Genomic DNA, 20,434 nt, shown 5'->3' with positions numbered 1-20,434 from the left:
TGCGGCAAATTTTTTGCCGCAGCGCAAACTCCTAGCGGGAAATTCACCGTAGCACGCCAGTGTGAATGTACCCTAAAAACACTACACTACACTAACACATAATAAAGGGTAAAAGACTACATGTACACCCCCTTACACTGTCCCCCCCCCCCCAATAAAAAATTAAAAACGTCTTGTACGGCAGGGTTTCCAAAACGGAGCCTCCAGCTGTTGCAAAACAACAACTCCCAGCATTTCTGGACAGCGACTAACTGTCCAGGCATGCTGAGAGTTTAGCAACAGCTGGAGGCACCCTGTTTGGGAATCACTGGCGTAGAATACCCCTATGTCCACCCCTGTGCAATCCCTAATTTAGTCCTCAAATGCGCATGGCGCTCTCTCACTTCGGAGCCCTGTCGTATTTCAAGGAAACAGTTTAGGGCCACATATGGGGTATCTCCGTACTCGGGAGAAATTGCACTACAAATTTTGGGGGTCTTTCTTTCCTTTTACCGCTTGTAAAAAGGAAAAGTTGGGGGCTACACCAGCCTGTAATTTTAAAAAAATTAAAAAAAAATTTACACTAACATGCTGGTGTTGCCCCATACTTTTTATTTCCACAAGCGTTAAAAGGAAAAAAAACACCCCCAAAATTTGTAACGCAATTTCTCCTGAGTACGGAAATACCCCAGATGTGAGCAAAAAATGCTCTGCGGGCTCACAACAAGGCTCAGGAATGAGAGCGCACCATGTACATTTGAGGCCTAAATTGGTGATTTGCACAGGGGTGGCTGATTGTACAGCGGTTCTGACAAACGCAAAAAATAAATACCCACATGTGACCCTATTTTGGAAACTACACCCCTCACCGAACGTGACAAGGGGTATAATGAGCCTGAACACCCCACAGGTGTTTGACGAATTTTCTTTAAAGTTGGATGGGAAAATGAAAAAAAATATATTTTTTCACTAAAATGCTGGTGTTACCCTAAAATTTTCATTTTCACAAGGGAAAATAGGAAAAAAGCCCCCCAAAATTTGTAACCCCATCTCTTCTGAGTAAGAACATACCCCATATGTGAATTTAAAGTGCTCTGCGGGTGAACTACAATGCTCAGAAGAGAAGGAGCGCCATTGGGATTTTGTAGAGAAAATTTGTCTGGAATTGAAGGCCACATGTGTTTACAAAGCCCCCATAGTGCCAGAACAATGGACCCCCGACACATGTGACCCCATTTTGGAACTACACCCCTCACGTAATGTAATAAGGGGTACATTGAGAATTTACGCCCCACAGGTGTCTGACAGATTTTTGGAACAGTGGTCCGTAAAAATGAAAAATTAAATTTTTCATTTGCACAGCCCACTGTTCCAACGAGCTGTGGGGTGTAAATACTCACTGCACCCCTTGTTAAATTCTGTGAGGGGTGTAGTTTCCAAAATGGGGTCACATGTGGGGGGTCCACTGTTCTGGCACCACGGGGGCTTTGTAAACGCACATGGCCCTGACCATTCCAAACTAATTCTCTTTCCAAAAGCTCAATGGCGCTCCTCCTCTTCTGAGCATTGTAGTTCACCAGAACTTTCACAGAAAGAAAGCCGTTCACTGCGGCATCTTGGTCATTAGATCGGTCAGCCTGGTCCCAACCGGAGTGGTTGTGGTGCAAAACTGTGCAGCTAGGAAAAAACCGCCAGTAAGTGCCCGCTGCATTCACCAGCACAGAAAGCCATATATGCCAGCGGAAAGCCGCCACATAAATGCTGCACGTGCTGTATTCCGCAACTATGCAAATATATCTAGCACATCCTGCAGCCTGTTCACACCTATTGTGAAAACATTCATTTCAGCTGGGATTACACTTGGCGTGTTTGTCATAAAAAACACCATGCTCGCTGCGGGCACATGTTAGGTTGGAATCAATAGGGTAATATGAAACACCAGACACTAATGGGGGTTTCTTCATCCTTTTATGGTGTTTTTAGGCTATCAAATCTGTGGGATGCCGAGAGCATGTTTATTTTTTATTTTTGGGGGGGTATTTTCTCACTATTTTTTTTTTTATAGAAATCCTTCAGTCAAATGATGAAAGAATCACATGACTTGTAATGAGAAAAGCCAGAGGGAAAAAAAACACCAAAGAAAAAACACTTCCTATAATAATAATAATAATAATAATAATAATGATGATGATGATGATGATAATAATAATAATACACATTGGGACAGATGTATGAAAACCTGTGCAGAGGTCAAGTGGACCAGTTGCCCATAGCAACCAATCAGATCACTTCTTTCACTTTTCAGAGGCCTTTTTAAAAACTGAAAGAAACTACCTGATTGGTTGCTATGGGCAACTGGTCCACTTTCCCTCTTCCCTGGTTTTGATAAATCTCTAAGACCCCCCCCCCCCCCCCCCCCCCAGTGCTTTTAGCAAAAATAACACAAAGATAGCTGAGAAAAGACATGAGGAGGAAGATTTTGATGTTTGTTTGTTTTTTTGCAAAAAAAGAAAAAAACATCAAACAAGAATTGTGTTTGTTCCTAGGCTTAGGCTGTGATTAAAAACAACATATAAATGGTGTTTTTCAAAGCCCACATTGCTTTATTTCTGGTGCTTTTCCCCCCTTTCGACAGACATCTGTCCAGCTATTGCAAAGCTACAACTCCCAGCCAGTGGCGGATCCAGGGGGGTGCAACGGGGCAATTGCCCCCCCCCCCCCCCCGAGATTGCTGCCCCCCCCGCTCCCTAGCATGGTGGAGCCGAAGCTGTAAGCTCCGGCTCCACCATTCACTAACCCAGTGTTTTTCAACCACTGTGCCACGGCACACTAGTGTGCCGTGACATAGTGTAAGATGTGCCGTGGGAAAAACACCCGCCGGGTGTTTTTGCCGCGGGACACCTCTGTGTCCCGAAAGATGCTTTTGGGACACAGGGATGCCTCTAAGTCCCTGCGGCCCCGAGTTTACTTTAAAAACGCGGGGACGGCCGGGAGGTAGCGCACGCAGGGACGTCACTGACGTCCCATGCGTGCACCCATAGCAACAATCGCAGAGGACCGGAGCAGCGAGGAGGACGCGCGCTGTCAACTTGGTAAGTGTTTCCAGCGGCGCGTCACCTTTGGTGTTCCGAGCACCGCTCCTCCGGTCCCGGGACCTACTTGTATAGCCGGACCGGAGGAGTGGTGCTCGGAACACCGAAGTGGGGCAGTACACAGGCATACAGCCTTCAGTAATACACTGTATGGCTGAAGGCTGTATGTTTGTGGGGGAACTGCACCTAATGTGGGGGGACTATACTGGGCCTAATGTGGGGGGACTATACTGGGCCTAATGTGGGGGGGACTATACTGGGCCTAATGTGGGGGGGACTATACTGGACCTAATGTGGGGGGACTATACTGGGCCTAATGTGGGGGGACTATACTGGGCCTAATGTGGGGGGACTATACTGGGCCTAATGTGGGGGGACTATACTGGGCCTAATGTGGGGGGACTATACTGGGCCTAATGTGGGGGGGGACTATACTGGGCCTAATGTGGGGGGGACTATACTGGGCCTAATGTGGGGGGGACTATACTGGGCCTAATGTGGGGGGGGGGGCTATACTGGGCCTAATGTGGGGGGACTATACTGGGCCTAATGTGGGGGGACTATACTGGGCCTAATGTGGGGGGGACTATACTGGGCCTAATGTGGGGGGGACTATACTGGGTCTAATGTGGGGGGACTATACTGGGCCTAATGTGGGGGGACTATACTGGGCCTAATGTGGGGGGGACTGTACTGGGCCTAATGTGGGGGGGGGAACTATACTGGGCCTAATGTGGGGGGACTATACTGGGCCTAATGTGGGGGGACTATACTGGGCCTAATGTGGGGGGGGGACTATACTGGGCCTAATGTGGGGGGGACTATACTGGGCCTAATGTGGGGGGGGACTATACTGGGCCTAATGTGGGAAGACTATACGGGGCCTAATGTGGGGGGACTATACGGGGCCTAATGTGGGGGGACTATACTGGGCCTAATGTGGGGGGACTATGCGGGGCCTAATGTGGGGGGACTATGCGGGGCCTAATGTGGGGGGACTATACGGGGCCTAATGTGGGGGGGACTATGCGGGGTCTAATGTGGGGGGACTATGCGGGGCCTAATGTGGGGGGACTATGCGGGGCTTAATGTGGGGGGACTATGCAGGGCCTAATGTGGGGGGACTATGCGGGGCCTAATGTGGGGGGACTATACTGGGCCTAATGTGGGGGGGACTATACTGGGCCTAATGTGGGGGGGGACTATACTGGGCCTAATGTGGGGGGGGCTATACTGGGCCTAATGTGGGGGGACTATACTGGGCCTAATGTGGGGGGACTATACTGGGCCTAATGTGGGGGGGACTATACTGGGCCTAATGTGGGGGGGACTATACTGGGTCTAATGTGGGGGGACTATACTGGGCCTAATGTGGGGGGACTATACTGGGCCTAATGTGGGGGGGACTGTACTGGGCCTAATGTGGGGGGGGACTATACTGGGCCTAATGTGGGGGGACTATACTGGGCCTAATGTGGGGGGACTATACTGGGCCTAATGTGGGGGGGGGGACTATACTGGGCCTAATGTGGGGGGGACTATACTGGGCCTAATGTGGGGGGGGGACTATACTGGGCCTAATGTGGGAAGACTATACGGGGCCTAATGTGGGGGGACTATGCGGGGCCTAATGTGGGGGGACTATGCGGGGCCTAATGTGGGGGGACTATACGGGGCCTAATGTGGGGGGGACTATGCAGGGTCTAATGTGGGGGGACTATGCGGGGCCTAATGTGGGGGGACTATGCGGGGCTTAATGTGGGGGGACTATGCGGGGCCTAATGTGGGGGGACTATGCGGGGCCTAATGTGGGGGGACTATGCGGGGCCTAAAGTGGGGGGACTATGCGGGGCCTAATGTGGGGGGGACTATAGGGGGCCTAATGTGGGGGGACTATGCGGGGGCCTAATGTGGGGGGACTATATGGGGCCTAATGTGGGGGGACTATACTGCCAACCTAATGTGGGGGGACTATACTGCCAAACTAATGTAGGGAGACTATACTGCCAACCTAATGTGGGGGGGACTATACTGCCAACCTAATGTAGGGGGACTATACTGCCAACCTAATGTGGGGGGACTATACTGCCAACCTAATGTGTGGGGACTATACTGCCAACCTAATGTGGGGGGACTATACTGCCAGCCTAATGTGTGGGGACTATACTGCCAGCCTAATGTGGGGGAAAATAAGATATATGCAAGATAAGATATATGCAGTGTGCATAGGAATTTGTTCATATATATATATATATATATATATATATATACATATATATATATATATATATTTTTTTTTTACTATAGTCCGGTCCTCCAAGGAGACAAGTGCAGTAAGTACTGAGTGACAGTGAGACAGATAAATAGATATAGTGCAGTGCGTTTTTTCCCTCTTTTTTTTTGCTCGTCAACCTCGGTAGCGGTGCCCCGCGAAAAAAATTTTTTACGAGGTGTGCCACGACCCGAAAAAGGTTGGGAAACACTGCACTAACCTTACACACACGCTGTGAGTACACAGCGTGTGAGCTGCGGGGACGAGATCCACTAAAGGCCGGCGCGATGACGTCACATCATCGCGCCGGCGCCTGGAGGACCCGTCCCTGCGGCCTGCATACTGTAAGTAAGGGTATGCTCAGGGTCCAGGGGATTATGGAAACAGGATATGCGCCACTGTTAGGAGGAGGGGGGGTCAGAGAAAAGGGAATATTTAATGAGGGTCTGCAGCAGGGACGTGCACACATAGGAGTGAAAGGGGGCTGGAGCCCCTGCCCTTTTCCTCACCTGCCCCTCTAGTGCCCTCACAAAAGGAGGTGCAGACTCAGGCTGACAAGTGAAGTAAAAAGGATCCATTGCTGGAGATTTGTATGTGGTTTAATGGAGGGTGCTGTGCCCTCCCTGCAGCAAGGGGGCGCCACTCACCCTGTCATTATCTGCCATTTCTTTGCTTCTCTCCACACGGAGGAGACAGGAGCAGAGGAGGCAGAGGGAGGCAGAGGGAGGCCCCCCGCCCACAACATGTCCGGCCACAAACCAGTCTAAGCAGCCCTTACTGTAAGTAACTGTAAATATATGTGAGTGATTGTATGTCAGTGTGTGTGTATATATATATATATATATATATATATATATATATATATATGTGTGTGTGTGTCTATCTCTATGTATGTGCAGAGAGGGATGGATGGGGCCTTACTGTAAGTAACTGTAAATATATGTGAGAGATTGTATGTCAGTGTGTGTATATATGTGAGTGATTGTATGTCAGTGTGTGTATATGTATATATGTGAGTGATTGTATGTCAGTGTGTGTATATGTATATATGTGAGTGATTGTATGTCAGTGTGTGTGTGTGTGTATGTATATATGTGAGTGATTGTATGTCAGTGTGTGTATGTATATATGTGAGTGATTGTATGTCAGTGTGTGTATATATGTGAGTGATTGTATGTCAGTGTGTGTATATGTATATATGTGAGTGATTGTATGTCAGTGTGTGTATATGTATATATGTGAGTGATTGTATGTCAGTGTGTGTGTGTGTGTATGTATATATGTGAGTGATTGTATGTCAGTGTGTGTATGTATATATGTGAGTGATTGTATGTCAGTGTGTGTATGTATATATGTGAGTGATTGTATGTCAGTGTGTGTATGTATATATGTGAGTGATTGTATGTCAGTGTGTGTATGTATATATGTGAGTGATTGTATGTCAGTGTGTGTATGTATATATGTGGGTGATTGTATGTCAGTGTGTGTATATGTATATATGTGAGTGATTGTATGTCAGTGTGTGTGTATATATGTGAGTGATTGTATGTCAGTGTGTGTGTATATATGTGAGTGATTGTATGTCAGTGTGTGTATATGTATATATGTGAGTGATTGTATGTCAGTGTGTGTGTATATGTATATATGTGAGTGATTGTATGTCAGTGTGTGTGTGTGTGTGTATGTATATATGTGAGTGATTGTATGTCAGTGTGTGTATGTATATATGTGAGTGATTGTATGTCAGTGTGTGTATATGTATATATGTGAGTGATTGTATGTCAGTGTGTGTGTGTATGTATATATGTGAGTGATTGTCAGTGTGTGTGTATATGTATATATGTGAGTGATTGTATGTCAGTGTGTGTGTGTGTGTATGTATATATGTGAGTGATTGTATGTCAGTGTGTGTATGTATATATGTGAGTGATTGCATGTCAGTGTGTGTATGTATATATGTGAGTGATTGCATGTCAGTGTGTGTATATGTATATATGTGGGTGATTGTATGTCAGTGTGTGTGTATATGTATATATGTGAGTGATTGTATGTCAGTGTGTATATGTATATATGTGAGTGATTGTATGTCAGTGTGTGTGTGTATATGTATATATGTGAGTGATTGTATGTCAGTGTGTGTATATGTATATATGTAAGTGATTGTATGTCAGTTTGTATATGTATATATGTGAGTGATTGTATGTCAGTGTGTGTGTATATGTATATATGTGAGTGATTGTATGTCAGTGTGTGTATATGTATATATGTGAGTGATTGTATGTCAGTGTGTGTATATGTATATATGTGAGTGATTGTATGTCAGTGTGTGTGTGTGTATATATGTGAGTGATTGTATGTCAGTGTGTGTGTGTGTATATATGTGATTGATTGTATGTCAGTGTGTGTATATGTATATATGTGAGTGATTGCATGTCAGTGTGCGTATATGTATATATGTGAGTGATTGTATGTCAGTGTGTGTATATGTATATATGTGGGTGATTGTATGTCAGTGTGTGTATATGTATATATGTGAGTGATTGTATGTCAGTGTGTGTGTGTGTATATATGTGAGTGATTGTATGTCAGTGTGTGTGTGTATATGTATATATGTGAGTGATTGTATGTCAGTGTGTGTGTATATGTATATATGTGAGTGATTGTATGTCAGTGTGTGTATATGTATATATGTGAGTGATTGTATGTCAGTGTGTGTGTATGTATATATGTGAGTGATTGTATGTCAGTGTGTGTGTGTATGTATATATGTGAGTGATTGTATGTCAGTGTGTGTATGTATATATGTGAGTGATTGTATGTCAGTGTGTGTGTATATGTATATATGTGAGTGATTGTATGTCAGTGTGTGTGTATGTATGTATATATGTGAGTGATTGTATGTCAGTGTGTGTATATGTATATATGTGAGTGATTGTATGTCAGTGTGTGTGTGTGCATGTATATATATATATATGTGAGTGATTGTATGTCAGTGTGTGTGTATGTATATATGTGAGTGATTGTATGTCAGTGTGTGTGTATGTATATATGTGAGTGATTGTATGTCAGTGTGTGTGTATATATATTTGAGTGATTGTATGTCAGTGTGTGTGTGTATGTATATATGTGAGTGATTGTATGTCAGTGTGTGTGTATGTATATATGTGAGTGATTGTATGTCAGTGTGTGTGTATATATGTGAGTGATTGTATGTCAGTGTGTGTGTATATATGTGAGTGATTGTATGTCAGTGTGTGTGTGTATGTATATATGTGAGCAAGTGAATCTATGTGTATATGTATGTATGTGTATGTATGTATATATGTGTGTATCTATGTGTATATGTGTGTATGTATGTGTGTCAGGGATGTGGAAATCCTATAGCCCGACGCCCAGGACAAGTAGTTTTGGGCGCCGGGCAGGTGAATTGTTTATAGATTTAGCCCTGTATCGGGCAGGGACAGACAGACTTCCCCCCCTTATTTTTCTTTAATGTCGGTGTGAGGCGCAGGAGCCGATGGAAGTCTACACCTCACACCGGCGCTCAGAGTGTATGGAGGGGGCGGCGGCCTCCAGCTGACTGCAGAGCCCCCTTATCTCCCCTCCCGGAGGATGGACGGAGCTCAGAAGACACAGCAGGGGGAGAGAGAGGATGTAGACAGCTCCGTGCACAGCTCCATCCCCCGCACACAGCTCTATCCCTCCCCCTCCCCCTGTCTCCACAGGACCTAATCCACCACGGGGAGGTTGCTTGTTTGCACGGGGAAAACACAGAGCAGGGGGGGAGGGGGAGGACGGAAATCTGACCTCACACCGGCCGGGACTACAGCTCTGATGTCCACTCATGGCGGCTCAGGTGAGGAGACCGAGAATACAGGCGGCGGCAGGAAGGGTGGTTGTATATGTAGGGTGTGAGTGTATGTGTGATGTGTGTATGTAATGTATGATGGGGGGCAGGTGTATGTATGATGTATATGATGTATATGATATATGATATGTATGATATATATGATATGATATGTATATGTATATGATGTATATGATATATATGTATGGTGTATATCAGTGTTTCCCAACCAGGGTGCCTCCAGCTGTTGCAAAACTACAACTCCCAGCATGCCCTGGGCATGCTGGGAGTTATAGTTTTGCAACAGCTGGAGGCACCCTGGTTGGGAAACACTGGTGGATATGTATGGTGTGAGTGTATGTGTGTATGATGTCTATGTGTGATGTGTATGTAATGTATAATGTGTGTATAATGTCTATGTGTGATGTGTATGTAATGCATGATGTGTGTATGATGTCTGTCTATGTATGATGTGTGTATAATGTCTAAGTGTGATGTGTGTGTATGTGATGTATGATGTGGGGGGGCAGCGGCAGGTGTATGTATGATGTGTGCATATGTATGGTGTATATGTATGGTGTGAGTGTATGTAATGTATGATGTTGGGGGGGGGGTGCAGTGGCGGGTGTGTGTGTGGCGGGTGTAGGAGCGGACTGTCACGTCGAGCCATCTAATTTTATTTATTTTTAGTGGCACCCGCACTAAATTGCACCCCCAGAATCCCCCAGCTGCAGAGCCATAGGCTGCATCAGGGCATGCTGGGTGTTGTAGTTATCTAGTAACTAAATGCAACTTCCAGCATTTTCTGACACAAAATGCAGCACATAAACTGGAGAAGCAGAACCCCCCCCCCCCCCCAGTAACACATAAGTCCCTATTGAGACTGAAAAATAGTGATTAAAATATTTTATAAAGTGCGTATACATGTGAATAAGCCCCTTTCCTAATAAAAGTTTCCAATTTTCTTTAAATAAAAATAATGTACAAAAATAAACATAAGTGGTATCGCTACATGTGGAAATGTCCAGACTATTAAAATATAATGTTAATTAAACCGTACAGTGAACGGTGTAAATGTAAAGAATAGTCCAGAATTGCTAATTTTTGGTCACTTCATATGAGAAATGTTTTATAAGGTGATCAAAAAGTTACATCTAGACTTTTCTGGGCTTGTCTGGGGTGTAAGAGGAGCTACAGCTCTCCCTCCGCTAATAGCCTGGCATGCTGCGATCACCTATTAACCCATTAGATCACCGCTGTCAGCAGTGTCTAAAGGGATCTTATATCCATCCCTGGTGGTCTAGTGGGGGGGGGGGATCAGACTATTTTGGTTGAAATTATTTCATCAACCAGGACAAGTAGATTTTCTTGAGGGACAAGTAGATTGTGTTCCGCTTTAGTCCCTTGGACAAGTAGTTTTTTTTTTTATTTCCACACCACTGTGTGTGTATGTATATATGTGTGTATGTGTGTGTATGTATGTATGTGTGTATGTATGTGTGTGTATGTATGTATATATGTGTGTATGTGTGTGTATGTATATGTATGTATATATGTGTGTATGTGTGTGTATGTGTGTATGTATGTATGTATGTGTGTGTATGTGTGTGTGTGTATGTATGTATATATGTGTGTATGTGTGTGTATGTATATGTATGTATATATGTGTGTATGTGTGTGTATGTGTGTATGTATGTATGTGTGTGTATGTATGTATATATGTGTGTATGTGTGTGTATGTATATGTATGTATATATGTATGTGTGTGTATGTATATATGTGTATGTGTGTGTATGTATGTGTGTGTGTGTGTATGTATGTGTGTGTATGTATATATGTGTGTGTGTATATATGTGTGTATGTGTGTATGTATGTATGTATGTATGTATGTGTGTATGTATATGTGTGTGTATGCATATATGTGTGTGTGTATATATGTGTGTATGTATGTGTGTGTATATATATGTGAGCAAGTGAATCTGTCTGTGTATGTATGTGTATGTGTATGTATGTATATATGTGTGTGTGTGTGTGTGTGTGTATATATATATATATATATATATATATATGAGCAAGTAAATCTATGTATGTGTGTTATCTGTGAGTGATTGTATGTGTGTACCTGTATGTATGATGTGCCTATTGGCTATATCTTTTAGTATATATTCCATGTTGTATGTATGTGTCAGTGTCTCTATGTATGTGTGTATAATACCTATGTACTGTATGTGTGTATATTACCTATGTACTGTATGTGTGTATATTACCTATGTACTGTATGTGTGCATATTACCTATGGACTGTATGTGTGTATATTACCTATGCACAAATGTGTGTATATTACCTATGTACTGTATGTGTGTATATTACCTATGTACTGTATGTGTGTATATTACCTATGTACTGTATGTGTGTATATTACCTATGTACTGTATGTGTGTATATTACCTATGTACTGTATGTGTGTATATTACCTATGTACTGTATGTGTGTATATTACGTATGTACTGTATGTGTGTATATTACCTATGTACTGTATGTGTGTATATTACCTATGTACTGTATGTGTGTATATTACCTATGTACTGTATGTGTGTATATTACCTATGCACTGTATGTGTGTATATTACCTATGTACTGTATGTGTGTATATTACCTATGTACTGTATGTGTGTATATTACCTATGTACTGTATGTGTGTATATTACCTATGTACTGTATGTGTGTATATTACCTATGCACTGTATGTGTGTATATTACCTATGTACTGTATGTGTGTATATTACCTATGCACTGTATGTGTGTATATTACCTATGTACTGTATGTGTGTATATTACCTATGTACTGTATGTGTGTATATTACCTATGTACTGTATGTGTGTATATTACCTATGTACTGTATGTGTGTATATTACCTATGCACTGTATGTGTGTATATTACCTATGCACTGTATGTGTGTATATTACCTATGTACTGTATGTGTGTATATTACCTATGTACTGTATGTGTGTATATTACCTATGTACTGTATGTGTGTATATTACCTATGCACTGTATGTGTGTATATTACCTATGTACGGTATGTGTGTATATTACCTATGTACTGTATGTGTGTATATTACCTATGCACTGTATGTGTGTATATTACCTATGCACTGTATGTGTGTATATTACCTATGTACTGTATGTGTGTATATTACCTATGCACTGTATGTGTGTATATAACCTATGTACTGTATGTGTGTATATTACCTATGTACTGTATGTGTGTATATTATTACCTATGTACTGTATGTGCCTTTATGTTATGTGCTTGTATTTATTGTATGAAGCACATTATTAGGGAATTAATAGAGGAATGTAAGCACAGTATATAGGGAATTTATGGAAGCACAGCATATATTTCATTATATTGGAACATTATATTTTTATGTATGCTGGCACTGTGTGTAGATCCTTAGGGTGCGTTCACGTGTGCCTATTTTTGCTGCAGATTTTGCTTCTCATTGACAATGGGAAGAGAAATCTGCTAAAGCAGATCTGCAGCAGATCTGCAGCAGAAAATACGCACGTGTGAATGCACCCTTAGTGGTGGCACAGTATAGTTAAATAATAGTGGCACAGTATATAGTTCATTAATGTTGGCACAGTATATAGGGAATTAATATATGAATGGTGGCACAGTATATAGTTCATTAATGGTGGCACAGTATATAGGGAATTAATAGATGAATGGTGGCACAGTATATAGGGAATTAATAGATGAATGGTGGCACAGTATATAGTTCATTAACCCCTTAAGGACGCAGGACGTAAATGTACGTCCTGGTGAGGTGGTACTTAACGCACCAGGACGTACATTTACGTCCTAAGCATAACCGCGGGCATCGGAGCGATGCCCGTGTCATGCGCGGCTGATCCCGGCTGCTAATCGCAGCCAGGGACCCGCCGGCAATGGCCGACGCCCGCGATCTCGCGGGCGTCCGTCATTAACCCCTCAGGTGCCGGGATCAATACAGATCCCGGCATCTGCGGGAGTTCGCGATTAAAATGAACGATCGGATCGCCCGCAGCGCTGCTGCGGGGATCCGATCATTCATAACGCCGCACGGAGGTCCCCTCACCTTCCTCCGTGCGGCTCCCGGCGTCTCCTGCTCTGGTCTGTGATCGAGCAGACCAGAGCAGGAGATGACCGATAATACTGATCTGTTCTATGTCCTATACATAGAACAGATCAGTATTAGCAATCATGGTATTGCTATGAATAGTCCCCTATGGGGACTATTCAAGTGTAAAAAAAAATGTAAAAAAATGTAAAAGTAAAAGTAAAAAAAAAGTGAAAAATCCCCTCCCCCAATAAAAAAGTAAAACGTCCGTTTTTTCCTATTTTACCCCCAAAAAGCGTAAAAAACATTTTTTATAGACATATTTGGTATCGCCGCGTGCGTAAATGTCCGAACTATTAAAATAAAATGTTAATGATCCCGTACGGTGAACGGCGTGAACGAAAAAAATTTTTAAAAGTCCAAAATTCCTACTTTTTTAATACATTTTATTAAAAAAAAAATTATAAAAAATGTATTAAAAGTTTTTTATATACAAATGTGGTATCAAAAAAAAGTACAGATCATGGCGCATAAAATGAGCCCCCATACCGCCGCTTATACGGAAAAATAAAAAAGTTATAGGTCATCAAAATAAAGGGATTATAAACGTACTAATTTGGTTTAAAAGTTTGTGATTTTTTTTAAGCGCAACAATAATATAAAAGTATATAATAATGGGTATCATTTTAATCGTATTGACCCTCAGAATAAAGAACACATGTCATTTTTACCATAAATTGTACGGCGTGAAAACAAAACCTTCCAAAATTAGCAAAATTGCGTTTTTCGTTTTAATTTCCCCACAAAAATAGTGTTTTTTGGTTGCGCCATACATTTTATGATATAATGAGTGATGTCATTACAAAGGACAACTGGTCACGCAAAAAATAAGCCCTCATACTAGTCTGTGGATGAAAATATAAAAGAGTTATGATTTTTAGAAGGCGAGGAGGAAAAAATGAAAACGTAAAAATTAAATTGTCTGAGTCCTTAAGGCCAAAATGGGCTGAGTCCTTAAGGGGTTAATAGTGGCACAGTATATAGTTCATTAATAGTGGCAAAGTATATAGGGAATTAATAGATGAATGGTGGCACAGTATATAGGGAATTAATAGATGAATGGTGGCACAGTATATAGTTCATTAATAGTGGCACAGTATATAGTTCATTAATAGTGGCACAGTATATAGGGAATTAATAGATGAATGGTGGCACAGTATATAGTTAATTAATAGTGGCACAGTATATAGGGAATTAATAGATGAATGGTGGCACAGTATATAGTTCATTAATGGTGACATAGTATATAGGGAATTAATAGATGAATGGTGGCACAGTATATAGGGAATTAATAGATGAATGGTGGCACAGTATATAGGGAATTAATAGATGAATGGTGGCAAAGTATATAGTTCATTAATGGTGGCACAGTATATAGGGAATTAATAGATGAATGGTGGCACAGTATATAGTTCATTAATAGTGGCACAGTATTTAGTTCATTAATAGGGGCACAGTATATAGGGAATTAATAGATGAATGGTGGCACAGTATATAGTTCATTAATGGTGGCACAGTATATAGGGAATTAATAGATGAATGGTGGCACATTATATAGGGAATTAATAGATGAATGGTGGCACAGTATATAGTTCATTAATGGTGGCACAGTATATAGGGAATTAATAGATGAATGGTGGCACAGTATATAGGGAATTAAGGGGAGGTACAGTATATAATTAAAGGGAAACTGACAGGCTGTTTACTCGCACTAAACCCAATACACTAGGTTACAGTGCAGTATACAAAAATTGGTCTTTCCATTTTCTAGGTATTGCCCCACATTGCTAGTATGCGAAGTCAGTCTTGTGCGCAATGGAGGCGGAGCTTCCCTGCCTCCATCCTGTATGCTGTGCTATGCCTCGCCATCTTTGTATATTTATAATTATTTTTTTTGCCAACTCTAGTATATTGTAGACTGTAAGCATATATTAGTGTGGTGTCCATCTCTTCAGTGTAAGAACCAGAGCTGTGTGGAGATTCCTGCGTAAGGTGGGTGATTGGTGATGGGTGATTGGTGATGGGTGCTGGGTGATGGGTGCTGGGTGATTGGTGCTGGGTGATTGGTGCTGGGTGATTGGTGCTGGGTGATTGGTGCTGGGTGATTGGTGATGGGTGCTGGGTGATTGGTGCTGGGTGATTGGTGCTGGGTGATTGGTGCTGGGTGATTGGTGATGGGTGCTGGGTAATGGGTGCTGGGTGATTGGTGCTGGGTGATTGGTGCTGGGTGATTGGTGCTGTATGATTGGGGATGGGTGATGGGTGATTGGGGATGGGTGCTGGGTGATTGGGGATGGGTGCTGGGTGATTGGGGATGGGTGCTGGGTGATTGGGGATGGGTGATTGGGGATGGGTGCTGGGTGATTGGGGATGGGTGATTGGTGCTAGGTGATTGGGGATGGGTGATGGGTGCTGGGTTATTGGTGCTAGGTGATTGGTGCTGGGTGATTGGGGATGGGTGATGGGTGCTGGGTGATTGGTGCTAGGTGATTGGGGATGGGTGATGGGTGCTGGGTGATTGGTGCTAGGTGATTGGTGCTGGGTGATTGGGGATGGGTGAAGAGTGCTGGGTGATTGGGGATGGGTGATGGGTGATGGGTGATTGGTGCTAGGTGATGGGTGCTGGGTGATTGGTGATGGGTGCTGGGTGATTGGTGCTAGGTGATTGGGGATGGGTGATGGGTGCTGGGTGATTGGTGCTGGGTGATTGGGGATGGGTGATGGGTGCTGGGTGATTGGTGCTGGGTGATTGGGGATGGGTGATGGGTGATTGGTGATGGGTGCTGGGTTCTGTCATATAGAGCTCAGGTGGGGGCATATAGGGGGAGATTTATTAAAACCTTTGCAGAGGAAAATCCTTCCGCAAAACGATCTGATTGGTTGCTATGGGCGACTGCACCGCTCTTTCTCTGCACAGGTTTGATAAATCTCCTCTATAATACAGTATATTATAGGGCAGCTGTCATATCTTTTCTGTAAATAAGACTGACAGCACAGCCAAAGTGTATATACACATGGCAGACCTTCATAGAAACTGTTCTTGACTCGATTTTACAAAAACACCAACTTTTATGGGGGCTAAGAATGTCGAGAAAGCCTGGCGGGAGTCCACTGTGTCCCTGGGCCGCAGCACATCTGCCCATTAAGTCTGGCAGACGTTTTTTAAATTATGAAAAGTGCCCTCTTTTTTACTTGAGCCCCTGCCCTCCAAAATGTCTGTGCACGTCCCTGGTCTGCAGGGCAAAGCACAGGGGGCATTATATGTGAAGAGCACATGACAGGGGGCCCCCTGTCCTGTGCCCTTCACATATAATGCCCCCTGTGCTGTGCCCCTCACATAATGCCCCCTGTCCTGTGCCCTTCACATATAATGCCCCCTGTGCTGTGCCCCTCACATAATGCCCCCTGTCCTGTGCCCTTCACATATAATGCCCCCTGTGCTGTGTGCCCCACACATATAATTTATATGTGTGGCACAGCACAGGGGGCATTATGTGAGGGGCACGACACAGGGGACATTATATGTGAGGGGCACAGCACAGGGGGCATTATATGTGAGGGGCACAGGACAGGGGGGCATTATATCATATAATGCCCCCTGTGCTGTGCCGATCACCCAATGCCCCCTATGCTGTGCAACACATATAAATTATATGTGTGGGGCACACAGCACAGGGGGCATTATATGTGTGGGGCACAGCACAGGGGGGCATTATATGATATAATGCCCCTCACATATAATGCCCCCTGTGCTGTGCCCCTCACATATAATGCCCCCTGTGCTGTGCTCCTCACATATAATGCCCCTTGTGCTGTGCCACACATAAAAATTATATGTGTGGGGCACAGCACAGGGGGCATTATATGTGTGGGGCACAGCACAGGGGGGCATTATATGATATAATGCCCCCTGTTATGTACCCCACACTTATAATGCCCCCTGTGCTGTGCCCCTCACATATATTGCCCCCTGTGCTGTTCCCCTCACATATATTGCCCCCTGTGCTGTTCCCCTCACATATATTGCCCCCTGTGCTGTGCCCCTCACATATAATGCCCCCTGAGTGGACAGGACATGGGGCTTTATATGTAAAGGGCACAGCACAGGGGGCATTATATGTGAGGGGCGCATGATAAGGGCATTATATGTGCGGGACGCATGATGGGGGCTTTATATATGAGGGGCGCATGATGGATGCATTATATGTGAGGGGCAAAGAATGGGGGCATTATATGTGAAGGGCACAGCACAGGGGGCATTAAATGTGTGGGGCACATGACAGGAGCATTCTATGTGAGGGGCACAGCACAGAGGGCATTATTATGTGGGGGAACAGGACGGGTCATATTATATGTAGGGGCACAAGATGGGGCATTATTACTATATGTGAAGGCACAGAGTGTTTTGCCTTTCAGAAGTATAGTGTATATTGTGAGGAATTTCTGGGGTGGTACGTTTTTTAGGGGCCACAATACATTACGGTATTTTACTCAGAGGGTAGTTACAGCACAGCAAGTTATATTCAGAGAATGCACTGTGTGGTAGTATTAGATTTAGAGGGCACAGTGTGTGTTAGTATTATATTCAGTGGGTACAGTGTGTGATAGTATTATATTTAGAGGGTGCAGCGTGTGATAGTATTATATTCAGAGGGTACAGTGTATGGTGGTATTATATTCAGAGGGTACAGTGTGTTGTATATTCAGGGGGTACAGTATGTCAGAATTATATTAGGAGGGTGTGTGACAGTATTATATTCAAAGAATACAGTGTTTGGCAGTATTATAATAATTATTGTTTTCATATAGAGGATCAGAATGCATTGGCATAGTGAGGAGACGTCTGGGCATCAAGTTCTGCAGAGAGAAGATTTAGCTGGAACAAATCCTGGCGGTATGTACCATCTGAATTAGATAAGGAAAGACTATAGAGAAGACGTCACCTGTAATCACTGATATCATTGTGTATTCTCCTCACTATAGAGAAGACGTCACCTGTAATCACTGATCTCTATAGTGAGGAGAATACACAATGATATCAGTGATTACAGGTGACGTCTTCTCTATAGTGAGGAGAATACACAATGATAAGACGTCACCTGTAGTCACTGATATCACTGCGTATTCTCCTCACTATAGAGCCTTAGCATTTTCCCATTCTGTGGCAATTGGTATATATGATTATTTTTCTGACATATGAGCACGGCCTAAGAGTCTTAAACAAGGTTAGGACTGTATGATACATTTAATAATATTGTAAGTTCCGTAATCTTCTGTCCGCCAACACAAAATACTCTAATAGCGCCCCTCCCGAGACTCGACTCTGGATCCGCCCCTGCTCCCAGCATGCCCTGACAGCCGAAGGCTGAGAGTTGTAGTTTTGCAACAGGTGGGCAGCCACAGGGGATCGGTGTTGCAGTATGTCAATCTAGGGCCATGGTGTCTGATCTTGAACTGGCAGCAGGAGCCATGACCACTTTAAATCAATGGCTGCTGGGACGTATGACTAGTGACATCCTTCGTTCCAGACCGCAACGTCAGGGACGTCACTCGTCAGACGTCCCGGCGGCCAGCGCTGCTCATTGAGCCTACCGGAGTAGCATTGATCTATGTAAGAAACCTATGGGCCGAGGCTGTTGGGGCCACCAAATTATATTACTTATACAGAATGTCTGGTTAGGAGAAACAAATATAACACACCCACAGGGAGTGGCGCCATTTTAATAAAATTTGTCAAAAACCTTAGATAACAGTCATACAGAATATATTAGAAAGCTTTTTTGATTTTCAGCCAATCAGAGAGCAGCACTACTGAAATAGAACTCCCAGGAGGTAACAGCGTGTCACACATGTGATGTCATAACCATTGTCCACCAAAGAGCAGCACTGAGCAGAAATAACACTGCTCCTGTTCATTTTCCATCAGTGAGGGGCCGGTGCTGGACACTGTGTAGGGACGCGGGAATGCAAAGTCATACACATGACTGTGACTGGTAAGTGTTACATTGTTGTGTCCAAAAGGTCTTTAGTGCAGTTCCATGTGTATTTCTATGATAAACATGTAAATAATTTATCTTTTTTTTCTTATCTTAGATGCACTATCTCCAGGACATGGAGTAGCATTTCCGGACCTACAGCAAGACGTTGGATGAAGGCATAGCCCCAGAAATAACACTGGTCCTGTTCATCAGTGAGGGGCCGGTGCTGGACACTGTGTAGGGACACGGGAATGCAAAGTCATGCACATGACTGTGACTGGTAAGTGTTACATTGTTTTGTCCAAAAGGTTTTTATTGCAGTTCCATGTGTATTTCTATGATAAACATGTAAATAATCTATCTTTTTTGTCCCCTATCTTAGATGCACTATTTCCAGGACATGGAGTAGCATTTCGGGACCTACAGCAAGACGTTGGATGAAGGCACAGGCCTAGGAATCATGCACATACACAGAAACATTTGCCCAAATTATAGAGGTAACCTCCTTTAGTATGCCCAGAGGAAGGGCCATACAGTAGCCATGGATTCCCTACAGGTTTCCTCCCCTCTGGAGGTTTTTCCTGTCCTGAGTATTAGTTACTGTACGCTCTTTGTGAGTGATGGGAGGTTACAAAAAGTCCCCTACACAAACATTTTAATAAATAATAAATAAAGTTCCCCTTTTTTTAAACTGTTCTTTGACTTGCTCGACTCATTAATTTATTTCTGTGTGTGAAAATAGAGTTAGCAAAACATGGATGACCAAAGCTGCTCTCCTGCACGATCTGCATAATGCGGTGCAGAGAGAGGCAACTGGTGCTGGGTGGTGCAGTTTATGAGGCAAACGTAGAACACCCAGCAAGTTCCATGCACAAGCCTTTTTCTGATGAATGGGACTCATGCAGGGAACTTGCTAGGGGTCATACGGTTGCAAAGGATCAACTTTTGGGTACATGAACTGTCCCTTAAAGGGGTACTCCGCCTCTAGATATCTTATCCCCTATGTAAAGGATAGGGAATAAGATGTCTGATCAAGGGGATCCTGCTGCTGGGACCCCAGCAATCTCCATGCAGCAACCAAAATTCTAAATAGTATGT

The 20,434-nt window shown here is 43.5% G+C and overlaps 1 long non-coding RNA gene across 2 annotated transcripts; it reads left to right on the top strand.

Moving 5' to 3' along the window:
• The first annotated feature begins 6,091 nt into the window (after positions 1-6,091).
• On the top strand, positions 6,092-19,813 carry LOC130368182 (uncharacterized). 2 transcript variants are annotated; one of them, XR_008892325.1, is made up of 6 exons: positions 6,092-6,122; positions 18,168-18,252; positions 19,150-19,190; positions 19,285-19,351; positions 19,452-19,616; positions 19,719-19,813. It is a non-coding gene; the product is annotated as an uncharacterized LOC130368182 (long non-coding RNA). The 2 variants fall into 2 exon arrangements; XR_008892324.1 differs by lacking the exon at positions 6,092-6,122 and adding an exon at positions 8,841-9,199.
• Positions 19,814-20,434: the final 621 nt, after the last annotated feature.

This window comes from Hyla sarda, chromosome 4 (genome assembly GCF_029499605.1).
Source record: "Hyla sarda isolate aHylSar1 chromosome 4, aHylSar1.hap1, whole genome shotgun sequence".
In the NCBI taxonomy this organism is placed as follows: Eukaryota; Metazoa; Chordata; class Amphibia; order Anura; family Hylidae; genus Hyla; species Hyla sarda.
Note: the sequence above shows the minus strand (reverse complement) of the source record. Positions and strands in the feature narration are given on the sequence as shown.